We start from the raw sequence: 22171 nt of genomic DNA on the forward strand, positions 1-22171 counted from the left end.
CCTCGTATAAAGCATTTTTACACCAAGGCCTGGTCGAGGATACATAAGCTGTGTTTGCCTGACTAAACCAAGTAGGACATGCTGGGTCTTCTGACGTTAGCCAGACAGGGTTATGATTTATTTTAATTGGATGATTAAATACAATAAAACCAGAGCCCAAGGAGCCTTGCCACTTTTCCAGTCATGTTTCTCCAACACAGAAACAAACAACATTGCTTTATAGAAACACACACACAGAGACAGGCTACCGTTCAAACACACTTCTTCCGACAGCTGTTAGGATGGTGTTAGGCCCTCCATTTTCAATGATGTGTCATTGCTGGATGGGGAAGAATTCACTTGAGGCTGCATTCCCTGGCACAGGCAGGGGGGCGGGCGACACCGTGGGCTAATTCACTGGCCTTCACCTCCGGAGGCCTGGGTTTTGTTTTTGTTTTTTTAAATGTATTCATTCTTTAAACCAGGAATAACCCATTAAAACTGAAGCATCGTTTACAAGCGTATCCCTGATTGGTTGACTCTACTTTGCCTTCAGCAGAACCGAGTCTAGAACACACAACCACAATAGATTTTGAAACCATCTGTGCTTGGGAGTGTTGTTCCAGAGCCAGTGTCTCATTATCCCTCTACCGTTTTTTTAAAATCTAAGAACAATTACGATACAAAACACACTTACTGTAGCCTGGTACAGTACTACATTTACTGAAAATATCTGCATGTGTAAGAGAGGGTGTTGCTACAGTATTTCCAACACACAAGCAGATACACAAGGTAAAATACAATTTGTTATAAACATAAAAAATTGGCATAAAATAAAGTGCTGAAATGCAGTGGGATCTTTAGGATTATGTTGGACTTTTTTTAGGTTAAGTCATTTAACAGTAACTTAAAGTAAAATCGGACTTCTCTGGTGGCATTTATTTTAAGAGCATTTTAAAATACAAATCAGATTTTACTTGCTGATTAAATCAAATAAATCACGTTCTTTAAAAACTTCAACCAAAATAATAAATTTAGTTTTTTTTCAGCATTTTTGATAATAGATAGCTCTAAGTACTGTTGTCAAGTCTTTTACCACCTCAATCAGGTGAAAGTTTGACCCCCTCGGAGGTCTTACCGAGCTGCTGTTTGCTGTTCAGTGCAGCCGGGCTGGAATGTGGCAAATCAGCAGCTTGGAACAAGTGCAGCCCACTAATTACAGAACCGGAGGCTACTACAACCACCACCAGATAAATCAGTGTACCAGCTCCCCGCTCGCTAATTAGGAGATATTTCTATCACAGGAACAGCGGGTTGTCAAAAACCAGCACCTGCGAGTCCAAGACTGCCCACTGTCTTATAACAGAGGATATCTAATGGACTGTAAAGAGAAAAGCCACCAATGAGGAAGACCCTCACACAGCTTCTTGTTTCAGTACATGAACTGCAGAATAGACTGATGCCTTCTTAAGGAGTTCATGAGATTTCAAACTTAATTAATGAAGGACGAATGCCAGACCTATGAACAGACATGCCAATGCAGACGCGCATCTTTGAAAGCAAAATCTGCATCATTTTCTTAAAATAAATAAATTAATTAATACATACATACAAGCCTCAAAGTCTAATGATTGAATCCCAGACTCCCATTCCAAAGACCAGGAAGCAAGGAAAAGATGTTCATGTGAGCTTCTGCCACTTTGCCCTGTGAGCAGCAGCTGAATGTCTAGACTACCCATCCAATCCTTGGCCTATCTTCGAACTGGAGTCCAAATCGTGTCTAATTGCACGACGTTTTCTTTTTATGTGAACTTCTGTCCACTAAAAGCCAAGATACAACTGAAACCTAGGCCTCCAGATGTGAATGACGACCGTACCACCTAATACCAAACAGCGTCAAACACCAAAGTAGATTCAGTAGGTTAAACATCCTAGGAGTAACATAGCACTCAACACCATTTTTACTAGAAATGGCTGGCAAACTAATGTTCTGCATCACTGGAGTGCATTGGAACCCCACTTGACTAACAGTCTGCAGTGATGAAGATGAGACAGCGAACAAAGAGTACCAGAGGCTATTCAGCACCTCCATAAAGGCTCATTCAAGTAAATCTGGTTATATTAATGGTAGAATAGCCCCATAAATGCTAGAAATAGGATTGATAATACAGCATGCTATTGATGTAAAATATGCACCAATAGGATCTGACGTGTTCTTTTGAGCTACAGTAGCCAGCCCTCAGAGAGGACAGAGTAGGTATTGATTTCCTATGAAGCAGGCACAATTGCCTCCAAGTCATTTACTCACACAGTAATTGGAACAGATCTCTCCGTCAGACCTACAATACAAGGGTTATGAAACTGGGCCAGTAGTTCATCATTCATGGCACTTGATCATAAAATATTAAGGTAGGACTAAACTATATAACTTATATATCTCTGTCATTGCCTCGAGTCTTTTAACTGCGTGAAGACAAGAAAAAATAAATGCTGGGGCAAAAGCCATGAGCTGAAGACATTATTAAAAGCTAGAGCTGTATATAATTGTTGACCACATATGGAGGATTAAGCTCTTGGCTTTCCAAAGTAGCAGAGCACCACAGAGAAAATCACTGGGTCTATCTGTGTTCGTTTCCTGTGAATAGTGACCCTGTGACTGCTGGCAGGCCTAAAGGTTTTATTTTTAGTCCAATCAAACAACGGTTGTCACTCTAGGAATCTACATTTTTTGTTTTCAAAGCCAAGGGATTATATCTTTTTTTATGTTTTTGCCAAAGTGAGATTTTAAAATGAGAAATAAATTGCCTGTTCTAACCACAGAGGGGTTGGGGGGGGGGGGGGGGGGGGGGGGTGGTGGTGGTGGGGGTGTACATTTTTTATTTTATGTTTGGATGTAGCTAGGACTACCTAGGTGTAGCTAGGTGTTTCTCCCTGTACTACTATATACAAGCTTCAAGTATTCCTTCAGGCCTCTCATTCAAAGACTTAGGCTACAAAAGTTCAAACATGCCAGATAAACAGAAAATGAATATTTCTTTATAAACTGTACATTACTGTAAATCAAAATCACTGCTGACCTTTCTTTTACCTCCACTGTTTAAACTGACAGCTGAAAGGAAACACTGATTCTACTGCACTGAGAGATGCTCCCTTTGTTTACTAAAGTCATTTGGCGAAGTACAAGGTTTATATCACTGCAGATCCTTTCATCTTCTCTGCTATAATACAATACAAACTTATTTTTACACTGTGGCCTTCATCCCGTGGTATCCCAGAGTGCTGTACAAAGTTAAAAACAAAAGCGCATGTACAATACACTCCAGCTAATCAATTATATAAAAAAAGACATTTAAAAAAAAAAAAATTATACTCAAACAAGTGGCAGGTTGAAACATTGTATTATTTTTAAAAGAATATACAGTTATTGTACACCACTCTAATACAAATGTACAGTATACTGAAGGAAGGCTTATTCTTTCAAATGATAATTAAGCCTTTATAATGATTAGCATTTTGTGGCACTTAAGGAAACACCCAATGGCGACTCATTGTTTTCAATGGGCAGCAGCACAGATTTCCACTGCTTTTAAAAGGAGCCCTCCTTTGCTGCGCCACTGATGGAATTCAGCAAAGTGAGCCCAAAAGACAAATGTTCCCAGGATAAAAATTCCAGGGGCAAATCTTTTAAACCAGGCAGTTACCAACCAGGCGTAGCACAAGAGGCTCATTCATTCCTGCTTGTCAAGATTCAGGGACAGTTTTTACATGAGTACCAAGGCCTCTGGATTGAAAGCAATGGAGCTCTACCACCAATGTGATTAGGCCGACGTGCTTAGAAGCTCTAAAATTGAAGGTTTTGTTTTTGTGAACAAAAAGAAAAGAAACTACAGGCACATAATGTAAGGGGAATGACACCTCTGAGTGACCTGTCTCATCCATATGGCCAAAGGTTAAAATAGTGTGCCTTTCTCTAATAGGACAACACCAGTAATAGAAGTTTATTGAGAGAATCATAAAACACAGCAATGTAACAAATAAGTGAGACCTGCACAGATACGGATAGACAGACAAGGCCAATCCATAACTCCCAGATTTAGATCCTCCCAAAGTTTCATCACAATTGGAGAACACCTCAAGGATCTACCAACAGACTGACTACGTGGGACACAGCCGCTTTAAATATAGTATATACAGTGCTTCCCAGCAGTGCCTTTTGCTGTTTTAAATCTGTCTACTTCCCCTCCGTGAAGAGTACAGGTTAATTAAATCAGAGGTTTGTATTATTGACTCAGGCCATCAAATTGAATCCAAAGAGAAACAAATCAAGTGATTAGCTGATAACATTAGACTTTACCATCACATGCTTCACTTAAATCAGGGACTCAACCTTTAATTAAAGTTGCTGAGATCGTCATTTACACAAAGCAACGCACGGTATTTCAACTGTAGAACGGTCCTTCACATCTAGTTGACCTTTTTGTTGCCACTTAATCAGAACTCTACTCCACTGCAGGTCTTTACTATAATCAAATAATAAAACAAGAACTATACAGTGAAGAAATCGAATATTTTCTGAAGGGATATCAGAATTCTGGTCTTCTATCAGACATCTTCACGGGTCAATTTTAAAAGCTATCCTTTAAATTGAAGTAAAAAAAAAAAAAAAAAAAAGTTTTTAGTTGCATTTACAACCCAATGTCACACTGAAAATTCTAACTTTGTTGTGGGTTCAAGATGTGACCGGAAATGAGACAGAGGCGTTCTAGGAAACTGAAGCCGCCCACGTTGTCTGTACAAAGTATTGACAGCTGGAAAACTGAAACTGGTATGGCTACATATCAAGCTTTGACCATGTGTAATAGTCTGGAAGAGTTTTGTTAAGGACATGAATGTGCGCATTATGCATTGTACAATAAAACTGTGCTTTATACTATAACATATATCTTTATAACAAATGCACCATACAAAAACATTTAAATGCATGTAATTCACAAAGCGTTTTTCGTAGATGCAGTTTCATTTTTCTAGTGCAGTGCCAATATTGCTCAATATAGTAGCCACTCTGGTAGGATCATAAGAAGTTATTCGGTTTTACAAAAAGCAGAATACAGCATTGTCAACAGACACCTGTATTTAAGATTAAGGTCTTCATACTCTATCCTCTCAATTGGCATATTATTTATTTGACGTACTTAATCATATTTTATTACTTTTTCCAGAGCTCATGGATATTTGGCATGTTTAAAAAAGTCCCCAGAATATTTTACCTTTGGTGCAGTCTCTAAGCAAACCTGAGTGAGTAAGGTGGAATTTATTTAATGAGACCAGTATAAAAATGCCCACATTTGTGTGCACCAGTAATTTCTTCCCCCCCCTGAAATAGTGTGTTGTATATTTTCAAGAGCTAACAAACAGTTTCAGGGGGAAGGCAATTACAGGTGCATACCTCAAGTGCTACCCCATATACTGGCCTCATATCCCCAGACTTTCATTAACATTCTAAAGAATAAACAGTTTGTAGATGTATGTCAAAATGTAAGTGTGATATCTGTACATACATACTGTACATCTTATATAGTCACTTTCAAGGAGTATATTATTACACAAGCTTTAAATAAGACTGAGTGGGCTGTTATCTAGCTCCCTGAGACTGCTCCTGATTTGTATTAAACAAACAATGATGTATGTTTAGTTTGTTTATTTATTTTAGGCAGTCTGGTCTAGGAGCAGGCCAAGAGCCAAGGGATCCTATTATCTGGTGACTAATCCATAAGCAAGTCTCCTTTCTCGTCTCAAAATGACTACATTAAACTGTCAAGTGAAATTCACATTTACAAATGAATTATTCAGTGGCTACACTTTCATATGTGCTTTTTAAAAATATTATGTTCTGGATTTAATGAGCCTCTAGTGTCTATGATTTCAAACACCAGCCATCCTGTGTTTTTTTTTTTTTTTTAATTAATTAATTAACTTATTTTTTTACATTCACAAAGCATTTATTTAGCAAAAAACGGTTAATTAATTTTGAATGACAAAGGAATAACTGTCAACAATTTGTCATTCAGGTTGAATTAAAGTATTCTTTAATGAATCTAAAATAATTTAGAGTGAGCATGTTGTGCTAAGAGCAGATGGTTGTTGTCACTCTACACCATATTGTGAACCCTTATGTCTTCACTGATGACCTAAATTTTGGTCAATTGATTGTAGAGGGCCGGGGAACTTAATCCTTAATAACTTGATGGCATGCTTCTCTGTGGCAACTGAGTAACAGGGTAGGGGCTTTGATGGATAGTGGTGTCAAGAAAGGTGTCAAAATCCATCATTAAAACCAGAGGGTGCTTATATACCTATCAAGATAGCACTCCAGATTCTCCATTTGTGGGTTTTAAAAATCAATCACCGACTTGACAGCTACTATACACTGGCTGATTGAGACACCACCCTCAGATTCCCAGTTATTAACAGGGTTAATAATTTATTTACAGTTTTCATCTCAGATGTCCTCTTCAGACCTCACACTCATTGCCATCTTCTTGATGCCCTTAAATAACCAGAGCGCACTGCTCATTAGGATGACCACACAGCCAGCACAGCAGAGAAGCCTTTAGCACTGACCAGACTGTCAACCATCTGCAACTCTGTCTGTCTTCAAGAAAGACACCCCCAGGAAAACCCAAATGGCACTCCAACACAGTCTCCTTCAGACACCTAAAACTAGCAGCCAAGACTTCTGTAAAACACTGTCTACAACACAACAGATACAGTTAGGTAGGGTTTTGGTTCCTGCGTGTCTTCAAATACAGTGGAGAACTTTACTACTAGTTGTTCTGTTTCTTTACTAAATGTTAACAGTATTGTGTGTCGCAAACAGGTAGACGTGATTCTTCTTTAAAACCTTCACTTTTAGTATAGACATGACTTCTTGAATTTCCTCTAAATTAACAAATGTTTTAGTTGTAGCCAAAAGCAAAAAGTGAAATTAGGACCATTATATAACCACTCAGACACTTTTGCTGATTGGCCTTGGTTTGTTTACATTGGAAGCACCTACCCCATACGGAAGCAAACAGCTTGTTCAATGGCAGGAATTAACTTCATGGAACAAGAATTACTTTCTACAATTGTACAATTGCAAAAAGATATGAAAGTCTGATTCTAAACCAATGATAACAAGATTTCTAAAACAAGTGTAGGAGTGAGAATTTCCAGAAGCCTGCAATTAAAAAAAAAAAAAAAAAAAAGAAAAAAAAAAGTGAGTGGAAAAACAAATAGTCCCATCTGTGTTGCTTTACTTTCAAAAAAGCCCCATTTAGACTCATCACTATTTGGAAAACGTGGATGTGGTTTCTATGGGTCATCAGTTGAATCATTAAAAAAACAATCACCCAGTGTGTCGTCTATTCCCAGATATAGACTAAACTAAACACAGCATGATCCTGGTATGGTCAAGAGGGCTTATTTTGTAGTCTGAAATCAGCATACCTGACCGACTTAAGCATGGTCAATGTTATACCAGGTACAAATTCTCAGCTTTAGTGAATTAATATGGGCCCACTAATGAAGGCATTAATGTTTGCTTAGGGGTCAGTTTGATACACATACAGTATAGCTTTGAGCAAGTCTAAGCAAAGAAATTCCTGTAATGAGGCCAGGTGAAAACTGGCCACTGGAGGTGTGCATTTGGGATGTGCGCCGTTTACTTTATTCCCAGCGAGTGTGGCCGAGATTGTCCATTGAAAATCTTTAACAAAAGGAAGGAAGACCCCCAGTTGTCATTTATGTACTAGCCCAACTCAGACAGCCCCAAAAGAAAACAAATATGCAGGTGAATTTATTAGTGAAATTTGAAAGGCGAAAACCTTGCATGTCTCCGGTCACTTCACAGAACCCCAGTAATAATGAGGGCAACATGTCCCGATTACTGCTGGTCAAACCTCAAGGCACAGGAAAGGAAGTGATGTCACCAGAAGAGGTCTGGAAACAGCCTGCATTCAGACAAAATCTCAGGCTTTGTTTTGTTTTTTTTAGCCACTCACAGGCCAGTAGCTTCTGGAAGCCCAACCATTCACATCTGCAGTATAAAACGCACCTTCATTCAAGCACTAAAGCTTGAATTAAGACCATTATAATGCTGAAGTGCCTTGAAAACAAACTTTATAGGAACACTTGTTGTCTGTTTGATCACAACATTTAAATAACTTAGCATTCAGCATGGCAGGTCTATTACAGGATATAGACCTATTAAAAAAAACTCAGGAAGGTTCATATTATAATGATTTAAATAATGTATGTATTTAGATCTGCTATAGATTCCAATCCAAATATATCTATTATCACTACACTGTATCTGCATGTAAAACACAAAATTTAGCAAAACAAAAAGGTTAAGCAATTTTAAAAAAATTAGCAAAAGTACTTGGTGGCTTTCTAATGTGGAACAAATACCCAAGTCTCCATCTGACTAAACAAAAGTCATTCAACTTGTGACCCATGACTCCAGAGGTGCAAAACATGAGGCTCTAGTGTATTAGGCCACTGCCCCAATCAGCCCCTTACATTCCTTATTGTTGGATAATAATAATAATAATAATAATAATAATAATAATAATAATAATAATAATAATAATAAAAAATCACTACCAGTCACGGCAACTGCTCTCATATCCTGGCTTCACACTGCAGTCCACTGGCGCTCTGGCATTCCCTCTCTGTGACTCACTCCACAGAGCCTGGTTTGACACCCTGGGCTCACAGTGGATCATTGCTTCCGGAAACTACAGCTACCCATTTAACAGCACATGAGCACCTCTCCTGCAACACAATCAGTGGCCTGTGAACACACCCGCTGACTCCACAGCACAGATCTCTGGAGCTGGGGTTACTTTTTTCATTTCCTTCACATGAATGAAGGTACAAATGTCTTGCAAGCAGTAAAAACTGCTTTCGCAAATTTGTATCTACTTGTATCTAGAGTTTGTAGTCCCTGTGTCCTGAATACATGTCAGAAGGTGTAAACTTAAGGATGGCAACAGCCCCAACATTTGTCTACTGGAATTTCTTAGTTTTACCTTGAACTCCAAGTTCCCCAAACATCTGTAGAGCAGGACATCAACCCCTTGCACTCTGCTGCATGTATGCCAAGTTATTTAGTAAGGAATGGGTGAAGGGTTCTACCTCAGACATTCTGCAGGTATTCATCTACCTAAATACTTGTTGGAAGACAGTGTAAACAGTTAAAGCAGCAGTTTCACTGCAGAAAACTTGAACAGAATTAGGAGCTTGTCAAAGCTTTGTCACAAACACCTGTTTCTGTCTAAGCATGGCTGTCTAAGACTTTAATTGCTCATGCAAGTCACAGGGATTCATATTCCCATGTTGGTAAGACCTGCTCAGTTTCACTCTGACACTGTCAATCAGATCTGTCAGTCAGTGTGAAGAGAACTGGAAGCATCCAGCCGCTCAGTCCTGTAATTGATTTTTAGTGAAATTCTCTTCGCTAATAATGTGATGATTCGATTATGCAAATTCAGTAGTGTACACAAACAAAATACATCAACTAAAAAACTTTTGAGTGATGGTTCAGTTAGAGATGTAAATGCACAGGCACTTCCTGAAGAAGAGCTGGGGAACTGTTCTCCTGACAATTACAGGGACTGAAACATTTCCGATAACTTGCCAGTTAAAATAATAATAATAATAATAATAATAATAATAATAATATGGAAAATGCTATAGCCAACACTTTCTACTGGCCCAGTTCTTTGATAAAAGCTAATCTCAGTTCATTGAAAAAAGCTGTTTTGCTTTTTTTTCATACTGGCATTTTTTATTCAAGTTGAATGCCTAAATATATATTATATATATATATATATATATATATATATATATATATATATATATATATATATATATATGCCATCCATCAAAATGTATTTCTGAATAAAGTTGCATGTTCTACTGCTTATTGACAATGGAAGCCTTTCTTGAAAGGGATGCTGCCCATATTAAGCAGCTAACACAACACCACCTGTCACATTAAACGCCCTTGATGTGACCTGTGGTGGTGGTAAACCCAGAATCATTTACTGTGTAGTTTAGCTTTATTTTTCATAGGAGAGGTCTGAAAGACTGACTAAAGCCAGTGGGTATACTAAAGCTCAGTAATGTAAAATCAGAATTTTTTCATTTGTAGCAAACCCTGTAGCATTTGTTGTTCTTTTTTTTGGGGGGGGGGGGGGGGGGTTTACAGCAAAACAGAAAACTACATGCTGAAAATCCATCCAAATATGGTCCTTCAGTTGGTCCATCACAAACCTCTTTATAGCAGAGACATGGCTTTCTGGAGTGAGGAAGCAAAGACAGTGGCCAAGCAACTAGAACTAGCACCAGGTTGGACAGCTATTAAGAAAATATTCACCTTCAAATCAACAGAACATTGAATGGACTGCAATTAAGAAAATGGCACTTGAAGACCATTTCAAGCCTTTCAAAATAATACATTTGTAAATACAGAACTAGATACATCAGTATATTAAAAAATCACCATGACCTAAATCCACAGTACGATCACATATAAAAACACAATTGGATAAGCAGTTCTCTAGGTATATGCAAAGAACTGTACCATATACATGCATGCATGCATACATATCCAGGGACAAAAAAATACATAAGTAAACACAATAGGATTGTCAAACCTAGAGGCTAGATATCATTACCACACTAATTATTTTTAAAATTGGTCCTTCTGAATTTAGTTTTAGGAAAGGTGAGATACAATGGCACTGGCTACAGTCAGACACAAGCTTCTCCTAAGAGCTATGTGAGTGCACCCCAGCCCTGACCTCAACACCCCTGCTACTGTCTACAGCCCTGGGCCTCCCTCAAGCACAGGCAGGGCAGTTCTGCTGAATAATGTGGTTGCTTTGAGGACGCAGACTTGATCAACCGGAACCAAACTCATTTCATTCATTAGCACAGATAATAGAAAGAGATACGAAATACAGCCAGGTGCTGAAAATTACCTGCTGAAAGCACTAGAGGTCCCCTGTGTGCAAAATGAGCAGCCACTTTGTGTATGTGGAGAAAGGGAAGAACAACAACAATGTAACTGAAATGATACCCCTCGAAGCAAATCAACTGCCCCCCTTCCTCCCTCCCAGCTAACAGTAAGTCTCAATTGATAAATGATGAACAAGCTGTACAGAGAATGTTGCAGATTAAAAGAGATAATAGGTTAAATAATGAACTACAGTTAGATTAAACTGGACAGAGGCTCCGGCCTAACAGAATTATCACCGTCTGCAATTTAACCCATGGATTCCAAGTATTCCACCCGGGATACTACAGGTCTTCAACATTCTGTTCCAAATAAATACATTTTAACTAATGCAATGAAAAACTCGGCATTAATGCAATGCCTCAAGTTCACAACAACAGATGTTCAGTAAGTTAGAAAGTGAAAGTCCATGTACTTAACAGTATGGGGTGCTTAGTACTCTTATTGGAAGATGTATTTGTCTGTTTTTGTATTTTATTTCTTACTATTTGTATTCATGCTGAAATTGATAAACAACTTTCATCTGTTTGGAACAGTTCCTGCATGTTCTTTATATATATATATATATATATATATATATATATATATATATATATATATATATATATATATATATATATATATATATATATATATATATAAAACTATTACAATTAAAACAGGAAAGTGTTCTAGAAAGCCACTGGCTTCTTTAACAAGTATAGACCAGTTTCACGAATATCAACGTTTATTTGTCACAAAATCAATGCATTGATTTTGTGACAATCCTCCCTTGTAAATGAGCTTGCCAGCTACTACTTCGCCATATGAGCCAAATAAATCATACAGTGCTCTACTTGCACAAGTAGGAGGTTATGCGGTACATGATACCTACAAGCTATGTTAATGTAAGAGAAGCAAAACTGAAAAAATAAACTGCTGGCAAAACAATCAATTTTGCAGCTAGATCAGGTCACAGGTGAAGAATATCCTTAGATTTTCATCAAGGACTTTCCTTAACATATGAAATAATGAAGGTCGGCATGTAAAAATGGTTTGAGAAATTAGCGGCAGCAAGTTTACAAAAACACATAAGCTCCCCTTCCAGGAATACTTAATAAAAGCGGGGATTGTCTTTGTTATATTGATATCACTTTACAGAAGAATGTTTGGTATGTTTTTTTTTTTTTTTAGTATTGCTGTTTTTTTATCATTTATTTTTTGTTCTACACAAGTGGAAAGGAAATGGAAATGCAGCCAGCCCACAGAGAAGTGAAAGCCACCTGAAGCATGAAGGGCAAGCTGTTTTTCGGTGAAGCTGATCTGCAAGCATGCTGGTCTCCGACAGTCCCTTCTGTACTGTATAAGGTCTGTGTAAGGTCACGTACTTGTATTATTTAAATCAACCAATGGGGCCAATAAAACAATGAAAATTGCACAGCAGTCACCTGATCAAAGACATCTTTCCACTAACTGAACGTCCAATACCTGGCTTGAGTATATACAGTATATAAAACTTTACCTAATGGTTATTTTGATTTGTAGGTCAAGCATCCCATTCAACAAGTTTGAAAATACTGCTTGGAAACAGTCAAAACCGATGAATTGCTTAAAACATGTAACATTCAAAAACATGTACATCTCTGAAATGAATTATTCGTGGTGCCCCCATGGAGTATCCTCTATTTACAAAGAATAAAGACTTGAGCCTTACAGCAGCGCCTCATCAGCCGACAGCCAATATGATTCCCATATGGCATTCACCCTGCAAATTCACATTCACCTAGAACTGAGTCTACACAAAAATAAGTTTCCTATAATTAAACACGGTTTCCTTGGATGAATCTCTATGACAATATACTCTAACTGTAATGTTTAGACTGTCCTGGCTCCAAAAAGTCTGATTAATAGGCCCCCAAAAACAGATTAGATTACTGGTATGCTAACATTTAAAATGAGAGTTAAATTATGGATGAGAGTTAAAAGATTAAAAGCAAAACGTCTCGTTATAATAATAATAAAAAAACCATCTAAAAATAAAAAAGAAAGCGGTTACTGTAGCTGGTTATAAATGCAGATACTCTATAGCCTACTGCATAATTGTGCATTTTTTTTTCAATGGGCTCATCCAGTTGATATTTCCCATAATACCTGGCTGGTTGATGCAGCAAGCATGTGCTCATTAACACCAGCAACAGTGCGCGATCCCAGCACGAGCTGTCACACTGAAAGGAATCCGACAACAAGCAACACAGAACTTTAGAACTCTATAATATGTTGCATTGGGTAGTGTGTGAAACGAGAATGTAATGCCCACCCTTGGGGTGTGATGTTTGGATAAACCCCTCAGGACGTAGTATCCCAGCCCTCGGGTGTGCATTAACTGCTCATTACACACACACACACACACACACACACACTACCCATGCAGTATTCGATTTAATCCAGCTAGGGTTGCTCTCCCGCCATGATTTATAGATCAATTTATTAACATTCCTAAATAAGAAAACAGTTAAATAATAAACACACGGCATTATTAAGATCCGCCGTCTGTTGTACACAACAGATTTTTTTTTTTGTCAGTACAAATGATTAATCCATGACTGAAAGAAAACAAAAAATAGTTGCTGTATAGTTAACAGCTATACCCTAATAACAGGCTACAAGGACCACAGCAACCAATAAAAGCCCATAGTGTAGCTAAAGGAGGGAATATCTCGTACAGCATGTATTCAGTGAGAGTCTGTCTGAAACATTGCTTCTAGACAAATAGGGGGGATACAAGTCTTCATAAATGCTTAGTGTGTTCCAGTCAGCCTGGTGTCACTGCGTATAATGAACAGGATTCTTTGCATTAAATTGACTCCTCCTCGCCTTGCTTTGTCCATTCAGTGTACATGTGAGAGTGGTTAACCCATCATCATCATCATCATCATCATCTATAGTAATTTCAATAACAACATTCTTGCTGAAGCAGTTGTGACAAAAACATAATTCTTTCAAGCCATTGTATACCAAAAGATCCCCAACTGTTGGGGGAGAGAGGGGAGGAGGAGGGGAGGGTCATTAAATTCAACTCCTTGTTACAATTTTAACCCATGTGTAAAATACCATGTGGATAGGAAGTTGGAGTCAATTGTCCGTTAGATTTGGAGACTGTCCTCAATTGCTGTAATTCTACAAACACAATTCCTGCCCTTGACTCCTGAAGAAAGTGAGTCTTGGGGAACTCAAAACAGTTTATGTAGTTTTGGTTTTGTCAGTTTAACCTTTACTCCTTTGGAATGACCTTTGACCCAATGCACAATGCCTACTTCGACTACCAGTGCCAAATTCTGACTGGCTACCCTACTAAATACCACACAGATACACATTCTTGACAACACTGCCTAAACCCAAGGCGAATTAACTAACTGTTAACAGAAATACACAAACAAGTTAATGTAACTTGACAGCTGTGATTTTAAAGGGGCTTTCCAATAAGAAGAGAGGGCTTTAAAATAACAAATAAAATAAAATAAATCAAAGCATATTAGTGTGAATCCTAATGTACAAGCATCACTGTTTAGTACTGAATATGTAAAGGCTTGTTGGCCTAATACAATTATATGCAGTAGGGTCTAGATGGGCTATTGTAAGATGATTTATGATGTACTTGTATTAATCCAATTTAAATCAATGCAGCCCAATTCACTGGAAATGTATTCATTTTCACACAGGTTTGAAATGAAAGCACCTCGTTGTCCTGGCAACAATATCGTATAGCCTTTGCCCTACTGGGCTTTAAAAACATCATCACTTAGATGGGGGCCAAAATAATGATTACAATTCTTTAGACATAAACAGATTCAGATTTCCTAGTCCTGTATATTTTTGTTAAAATATATCAATTTTGAATGCACACATCTAACATCCTTCATATATATATCATATTTTTCAGCAGTTTTTTTCTAATTCACAAAGGCTTTTGTACACAACGTTTTTGTCTTTGAACCCCTCTCCACCAAATACACGACAAGGGAAACAAAATGCTGCTTCCTGTGCTGGGTTACAGAATAGGTGTCATGAATTAGTGTCATCTCTCAGTCGTGCTTTATAGCATATGCTGTTCCATTACTGAGTAACAACAGAATGGCTGACCTCCATAGAAGACAATGGGAGAGCTGTGCTCAGTTGTTGTATAATATTTATGTTCTTATTTTGTTCAGTACAGTAAAAACACACTAGTAGTCATATGGCAGTGTGGCAAAGGGCCCCGCCCCTGTGTGCATTTGTGTGTTCTGTGTTGTATGTTGCATGCGTATGTTAATGTTGGTGTATAGATTGGTACACGGGATATAAACGGGTCTGTGTTTCACGTGTGTTTAAATTGTATATTTGTATTTAGGCACGGGATTGCACATCACGCACGTGCATTTAAAATATAATATGTGAACACGGGGTTTCACGTAATGAATTCACGTGCTGGGATTCAAGTGAGTAATTAATTAGTAATTGAATCCCAGCACAACAGTATATATAGATGCACGTTTCTGTCACTCGGGGTTGGGTGTTCGGTGAGTGGAGAACGGGAGAGAGGAGGAGAAATAAAGTAAAAGAACGTAACGTAAAAATAGTGTTTGTTTGTCTGTGCATCCACCGTTTGTGTGTTAGTATGTTTTGTTTGTCCTTTTATTTTGGCGTGTAGTGCCGTGTCCTGTGTTTTTGTCTGTTCCAACCTTTTATTTTCTGTTCTGTTATTAAATGCTGAGTGCGGTCACGCGCTCAGCTTAACCAAAACCCCAAATCTCTGTGTATTTCCTGCATCTGGTCTGACACCACCCACTCCGGCCGTCTTTGTGACAGGCAGTCATTCTGTAAAGTTACTTAGGAGAGGCAATACTGCAAGATCTTTAGTTCATGTGTGATTTATTATGAATGTTTGTGAGTTTGTGTGAACGAACACGTCTCCTTACCTGCTTTTAAAACACAAGCACTGCAGAGCGTGATGTTTTGGTACAAATCCTGAACTCCGACCTCTGAACCCCGTGGCGGAATGGGGAGGCAGTGTCCGGCTAATGTCACTATAAAAACAAGAGAGAGGAATGTTTTCTTAGTAAAAGACTGAAACATTGAAAAACAAGTGGGGTATTTTTAAACAAGAAAATAGAAATGGAAAACAAAACATGGACATGAATTTCTCTCCTGACAACATGACTGACGAAAGAGAGAGGGGGAATGGGTCATTACAGAGTTCTTCAGGATGCATTCAACTTATTTTATTGGAACATACGTCATGTACAACAGTTTAGTGTTCATGAACCCTTAAAGTAGACCCTTACAAGTCTATTGGATGCACACACAAACAATATACTTATATAGTATGGTTCTTTAAGAGCTCTTTGGCTCTTTTTATCAAAACTTGGACAGCTGTGTTCTGTTAAATAAAACTAAAAAGCTGCCTAAATAGAAGCAAAGAAGTTGAAAAACTAACCAATGCTGCAGTATATCTTCAACAAGACACAACTATGTGTCCTTGTATTCTTTTCAAACCTACTAAAAGTGTAAATCTGGACACTTCACCTGTAAATCAGACATATTTTGGAGCTCAATGATGGCTCAGGAGTCATCCGTTGTACAGCCCTGGTCTAAAGTACATAATATCAATTAGTTCTGAAACAAAATTGAATTCATAATTTTTGTACGCGGAATTGATCCAGTCTTGTTAAACATACATGGTATATAACTTTATTTTTTAGCAATGATTTCCACATAGAACCGCAACAAAATTCCAAACATTCTTGATAGACCGAATCTTTCAAACTGTGCAGGCAATGTGTCTCTTGATTTAGTCATATGCAGACCTAATCATTCACTGTTTCACTAGCAGTAAAAATAATGTTTTTTTCACATATAAATCCTTCTCAAAGTGCACTGCAAATCAGTAACATATTCAGTGCTTTCATTGACGTCAAAACCCATGAAAGTAAACTGAAGCAGGTTATAGATATCCAGAAACCCAATGACTGCATTCCTGGCATAATATACTTCACCAGCTGGGTATTTCGGTTTTTAAAACAGTGGGATTCATTTTAAATAAGGGAGAAGCTGAGAAGATAGAGTAGTTGTATTGGGACACATGGGGTCTCTCCCTCAAAGAGAAGTGAGTTTTGTAAGAAATCCTGTCTGCTTCTTACTTACTGCTGAAATATAACTGGATAGATCAAAGAGATGGTTTGTTTTGCATTTATACACAAATATGCAAAACAATGCTTTAAAATATTATGTTCTTAATATGAATTCTGTACAAGCGCAGATTTGTTTCAGTGTAGAGTACAAGGAGGTAAACATTTTGAAAATGTAATATTTAGGATTCGGAGTGTTTACTTCAGAGTTCACTGTACTTAAAATAAAACCGATAATGGAAACAGTTACTTTTATCTTTTGCTTTTTATTCTCGGTTATTTTTTTGTTTTTTACTTAATAGTTAAATCGGCAGTAGTTTCCAGAGTCTCCAGAAGAAGAATAATTGCATCATAAATCCAATCTGAACTGACCTTTTCCAGTTACTCATTCAAAGTTAATGATGTTGCCTTCGGGGGCATGAACTAAGCCAAATCAGCAGATAATGAAATATCCCTTTATGCAAAAAAAAAAAGCAGAGAGGGAGAGGGATTGAAAAGTTACCTACATTGTAACCAATATATTTTAGTTTAAATGGACAGAAAACAGAGCATTTTACGTGACCATATACAGTATGAAATATGTATGACACACTCTGGAATATAGCTGCTTACATTTTATTTACAAATGTCTTTCAAAATGTGTGTATTTTAAAAGGTTTTACAGTTGCCAATCATGCATTTTAAAACTGTATATAATCACTCATCAACTCAACTGCTCCAGTAAGTTTAACATATTTAAGAATGTTGTTAATTATAGGCGTGGACTAAAATAAAGCACACTTGCTTCCTATAACAAGTTACAATATTACTGTAGTTCTCAGGCACGTGGAAAAATCCTGTCAGATCTATATACAGTATGCAGCATGATCCAAACTATACTTGTAATGCAGTTTAATTGCTATTTAGGGAGCTGTGTATATTGTATTGCTGTTTGAAAACGAGAGATTTTTGTTTGAAACACTAATATATATATATATATATATATATATATATATATATATATATATATATATATATATATATATTATTTTTATTTATTTTTTTTTTCCTCAGATTTTTGATAAGGTAATATCTAAAAAAAAAAGTCCCCTACATTTACCCATTTATTTAAAAGAAACCTTCTCATTTGAGGTAGTCTGATTTATTCCTGTTTTGTTTGAACTAAAACCCCCTTTGTGGTCGGAAGTACGGATTTAGATTGAAAAGGAGAGTAAAAGTCCCTTTGAAACTGATCCACTATAAAATAAAACAATATTCAAAAAAAAGGTGCGCAAGTGAGTTTACAGCAGCATTCCATGTTCAAGTCTCGACCATCTGGAACGTGAAATGGTTTAAAAACTATTTAATTAACTAGGATACCAGGAACTAGAAACAAACACCCTTTTTCCGACAGGATCCTGTTCATACAGGCAGCAAGTTCTTCTGCAGGTTATTTAAGCACAGTCATGGAGCTGGAGCCTGATGTTGGGCCAACTTCTAAAGTATCTAGGGTGGAGTGTGAAGCTGCTTTAGCTCAGCATCGGCATTAGCTCGGAGACAGACTGCACACAGTGGCCTTATGTTTGTGGCACTAACAAGGAAGCTTTAGAATACTCCGAGGGGAATGTACTGTAGGACTCTTGTGAGACACATATCCCATTTACAATGGGCCAAAGTAAGCCGTTTTTAATAGTGTTTTAAAAAGGTTACACCAACTTAAAGCTATAGCATCACTAAATAGAACGTGTACTTTTTGTACAAAAAAGTGTAATATATAAGAAGGGAGGACTGTATATCAAGTAGGACTTGGTTAGAAGTTTGTTCACTAGCCAGGAATTCAAAAGGTAGCTTTAAACCTTCGAAGGTTCGTTAGGTGGCATTCACGCACTGTTTTTTTTTTTTTTTTTTCCCTCTCCGTTTGACAATGTGTGAACACTATAAAGCACACATTAAATGTCACAAAAGTTGTTGTATTAAAATCCACTACCAAATCATTATATGTATCAACTCTACATGGCGCTGCTGCCGTGTATGGAGCAAGGTATAGTATGCCAAAGCACTGGCTCGTGTTATCCAGAGACAGAACTTTAAATTCTTCATTTGCCATCTCGACAGGAAAGCGTTGTATAGCGTACGCTGTATTGAAAACAAATCTCAAAACCCCTCTGCTGTTTGGGTTTCTTTGTTAAATGCCCAAATGACCCCCCCCCCCTCCAAAAAAAAAAAAAAAAAAGAAGAAAGTTGAATGCAAACTGTGTAAGCGACTGTTGATGTATCATGGAGGCACAACCAATTTCCGGGGTCACTTGATAAGCGTAAGTTAATATTATTAGTAGTAGTATTATTATTAATATTTGTAGTTGTAGTAAAATGTGACTGTGACTGGTAACCTGCTCATAACGATGACTGTTAAATAAAGCTTTGTTTTGCTTGTCCGTTGCAGTTGGTGCTGCTGCAATGCAAGCTTACTGTATATATCGCAAGCAGCAACAAAATTACATGTAAACGTGTATTTTTTTATTTGTATTTAAATTGTAATAACAGGATTACTGTTCTATAAAACCTAACCCCCCACCAAGAGATACACAGTGGAAAAAAATCATAGCATAATATGATTTCTATAAATACAGTAAAATGATAATGGTAAAAACAACCCAGGATAGTGTTTCAAGTGCAGGGTTATTTAATGTTGACTACGGCAAAGTGTGATGGATGATGGATCTATAATTGAGGCTTTACATTCCGGTCTTTGTATAAAAGATAACAGTTTTACTGTAGCTTTCAACACAAATGAAAAATAGACAAAATGTATTTGATTAGATTTCAAATAAGGCTTTGCTATCGAGATATACAGTATTTATAGATATACGAAAAAGAAACTCACACTAGTCCTGCACACAATCTTGTATCTCTTCCGCTTGTTAGTTACAGGGTACTTATTTTAATATTTCAGATAGATTTAGAGTGTATATTTTGCCCTGCCATACAATTAGAAACTCGCTAGTCCTGGTTTTTCCAGCTACATTGTATTTCGGTGCTTGTAATATTTGAGTAATCCGGCCCCTGCTCTGAGTGACCACACTTCTCACAGCATCAATAGGGTTACAATTAGGAGTTCATGCAGCTAAAGGTGGGGAACCCATTTATTTAACAGGGTCTTGATTGCTCTCAATCCAGGCTCCTGATGATTTTAATAACACTTAAATTTAGAGTAATTCTGAAACTCCGGTTTGAGGGCAGAACTAGTGACTTACGAAAGCTGTTATTACACAATCAATTGAGTGTTCTAGGAAGCCAGGCCAGGAGCAGATCAATGCGTGGAGTCTAAAAGGTCTTAATTGTTCAAGAGGCATATGTGACCGTCTCCTAATTCAATCAGGGAAATTGGGGGTCGAAATCGGTTCTCCAGAAATGCCTGTAAAATCATGTACAAATTACTTTTGATTCACAAGGAATGTCTTGGAAGCACCGGCTAACCTAGTTCCGACTATTACTCTTTATCTGGTAATCTGCCCACTGTGACAGTTACAACAGACATATGTAGCTTACATACAAAACACATGCCAGGGATTCTATTAACACAGGGTTAACATGTGACCCCATATACACTGGGACAGTTCAGGCTTTAAGTGTAGTCCTGCTGTTAAAAAGGTACCTGAAACAGGTCAACGTACCACAAAGCCTGAACCGTCCCAAATGGTCCCAGTGTATGGAGTCATATGGTAACCCTACATTAAAAAAAACACATGTTTCAGTTCTGGGAAGGCCAGCCAAATACGTGCTACATATTGAATACCATTTTTTGTTTTTGTCCAACCTAAAATCCTTAAATAACTAAAGCTGCATAATTAGATTACTAGTTACTTACATCAGAATATACAATAATAATAATAATAATAATAATAATAATAATAATAATAAAATGTTTTAATATTATTTAAAAAAAGAATAAAGTAGAATTAGGCAGTTTTTGTTTAAGGTCTTAACAGAACTGTTCAAATTGAGAGATGGTTACAGTAAAGAAAACAAAATTAAAAGTATTTGGTAGGCTTTTTTTACCCCCTCAGTTACATGTTCCCTAGTGTTTAAAACATCCATCAATCTCCAGGTTCTTGTCTCACTTTCTGTGAGTTTAACCCAGCCCCCCACTCTCTCTCTCCCTTCAGAAGCCAGTGCCACAGAGATAAGCGCTGGTTGGCTAGGAAATCAAATTCTCTCGCTGGGATTAATACATGGCTGACCCAGGCAGACGCAGCCAAGAACAGCTAGTTATGGTCCAGAAGATGTGTGTATATACTGTAAATAGAGAGGGGACTGTGCCAAAGATCAGACAGTGTCTGTTGCTGTGTAGTCTGTATGTACCTGTGGACTTTACCCCAAGAGTTGTGCAAGCACTAGCCTTGGCGCTGGTATGCATATTATCTTAGCGGTTCATGGTGTTTTTTTTTTTTTTTCTTTTCTTCTCTTAACCAATGTAGCTGTATAAAGCACTCGGGCTCACAGTTTCATAAGATTCGACTCCTCTTTGTACTGGAGTGTGAGGATAAAGCGAAAGCTAAAGGGGGTTCTTTCTGTTGGGATTCAGTTCTGGGGTCGGCTGCACCATCAGGACACCTGGAAATTTGGCCTAGAAGAAATGACCAAAAACGAAATATTTTCTATGGAAGTTGTTTGACCTTTAATGTAACTACCATAGAGAATATTTGCAGGAATTAACCTCATTCTTTCACCCCTCCTCCTACCCCCCAATTTGTATTGTGGAATTTTGTAAATTTTAAGGTAACATTTTCCTACTTTTCAGTTGACTTTTTTATACGAACAGCATCTTTAATCAACATCAATTAACATTTATCACATCTCATAATGCTGAACATAATGAACACTGAAGTTGTTCTTTGAATTGCACAAGTTGTTTTCTACAATCTTGGCTAAAGGAATCAGTCATCTATGTGAAAATGTCACGATGTGACCTCGTGCATTTTACAGATACAATATTGTTCATGTG

The 22171-nt window shown here is 37.5% G+C and overlaps 1 protein-coding gene across 1 annotated transcript in view; it reads right to left on the reverse strand.

The window, feature by feature from the left end:
- LOC117412133 (plexin-B1-like) overlaps positions 1–22171 on the reverse strand; it is a 124240-nt gene that overhangs the window by 44463 nt on the left and 57606 nt on the right. Inside the window, exon 3 of the mRNA XM_058988814.1 lies at positions 15979–16086. The gene's annotated coding sequence lies outside the window, so the exon portion shown is untranslated. The remainder of the gene's footprint in view (positions 1–15978; positions 16087–22171) is intronic.

This window comes from Acipenser ruthenus, chromosome 16 (assembly GCF_902713425.1).
Source record: "Acipenser ruthenus chromosome 16, fAciRut3.2 maternal haplotype, whole genome shotgun sequence".
Taxonomy (NCBI): Eukaryota; Metazoa; Chordata; class Actinopteri; order Acipenseriformes; family Acipenseridae; genus Acipenser; species Acipenser ruthenus.